We start from the raw sequence: 1,824 nt of genomic DNA on the forward strand, positions 1-1,824 counted from the left end.
TCAATAATATACTCTTATAAATAAACTATAATACAATAATTACTTAGTAATAATAATAATAATAAAACATAAAATTATAGATAATAATAACTCATACAATCCAATTAACAAAGATACATATAAAATACAAAACTAATCAATAAGATTATTTCCATAATGTTCTCATATATAATCAATCAAATCATTTTTAAGTGATAAGTGAGCTTCCTTATCTTTTATCTGAAGATTACATGTTAAAAATTGTCGAACCACATATCTTCATTTATCATCATTTCAACGTTTGTTGGTGGTGTTGGTCTTGCATCTCTAGTCGGTACGTTAACTTCTCGTTCATCCTCAATAATCATGTTATACATTATAATACATGATATCATTATATCATGCAATATCTTCTTTTTCCAATAACGTGAGGATCCTGCAACAATAGTAAATTTGAATTGTAGAATTCCGAAAGCTCGTTCAACATCTTTCTGACATGATTCTTGTCTTGATGCATACAATTTCTTTTTTTGGACCTTGGGGATGCTAATTGTTTGGACAATTGTTGACAATTCAGGATATATACCATTGGCTAAATAATAACCCATATTATATTTTTGTCCTTAAATTGTGTAATTGGCTGTTAGACAATTATTCCATTTCTAATGTATACAATCAAGACTGCCTAACATTCCAGGAACTCCACGTTGATGGACGATGCTAAAAAGTCTAGAAACGTCTTATGTTGTTGGTGACCTGAGATATCACTCTAAAAACACAGTTACACTTGCATGACAAAATCATTTCATGCATTCAATTTCTGTGTACTCTCCTACTTTGATGTATTCATCGGTCGCATCAGCAGAGATGTCATATGCTAAGATCCGAATAGCAGTTGTTACCTTTTGTAGAGTTGATAATTCAAGTCTACCAGATGCATCACATCGCTAATAGAAAACTGTTGGAGAAAACTGTTGGAGATGCTCTAAAGAACCACCAGAGCCGGTGAACGAGAAAGATGAAGAAGCATTAGAACTAAAGAAAAATTGGAATAATTTATTCTTACAGAGAGGAAGACTAGTTGACAAGTTTTCTTGTGTGTACGTTTTGAAAGTTCTTCTTATGTGTAATTTAATATATTATATTTTGTGATTATTGACTATGGCAGTGATAAGAAAACTGCAACATTAAGGAAATTTTGAGCTCATAAATAATAAAACTTATACGTAATATATTATCACAAAACTATGGAAATAAATTTATACCAGGAAATTTTGAACTCATATATAATAAAACTTAGGGTTTTTTGCAAAATTGATCTACAACTCAAAGTCAAACACAAGACTAATTTCTTTTTTTTTTGGAAATTAGTTTTGCCATATTCACCCCACAAGTTCATATAATTCACGAAAATGCCATCAATTTTTTTTTTTTTCGAAAATGATATTTTTACTCTTTCACCCTCATCAATACCCCAACCACCATTAACAACCAATTTGAAGCTCTTAATGCTCCCAAAATCGAGTTACTCTTCTTCTTTTTCCATTCTTGTGAACTAAACACAACATATCTCTCACTTTCTCTCCACAATGAGCTAAAAAAAACCAAAATTTTGATTCTACATTTTTTATGGTTCATAGAGTCATAGAAGCTAACGATTCTGGGTGGGTCACTTTCGTTTGAGATTATGNNTTATCTCACCAATTTAAGGTATGACATCGAGTTTTTTTCCAGATCTATTCGTCAGACGACTTACCTGGAAGTCGTCTGGTCAACGCAGAGGTTATTTTTGCAATTGACTTTGAAATCTGTTTTCTGAGACGACTGAAAGTTAAGTCGTCTGAT

The sequence above is a fragment of the Brassica oleracea genome, chromosome C9 (genome assembly GCF_000695525.1).
Source record: "Brassica oleracea var. oleracea cultivar TO1000 chromosome C9, BOL, whole genome shotgun sequence".
In the NCBI taxonomy this organism is placed as follows: domain Eukaryota; kingdom Viridiplantae; phylum Streptophyta; class Magnoliopsida; order Brassicales; family Brassicaceae; genus Brassica; species Brassica oleracea.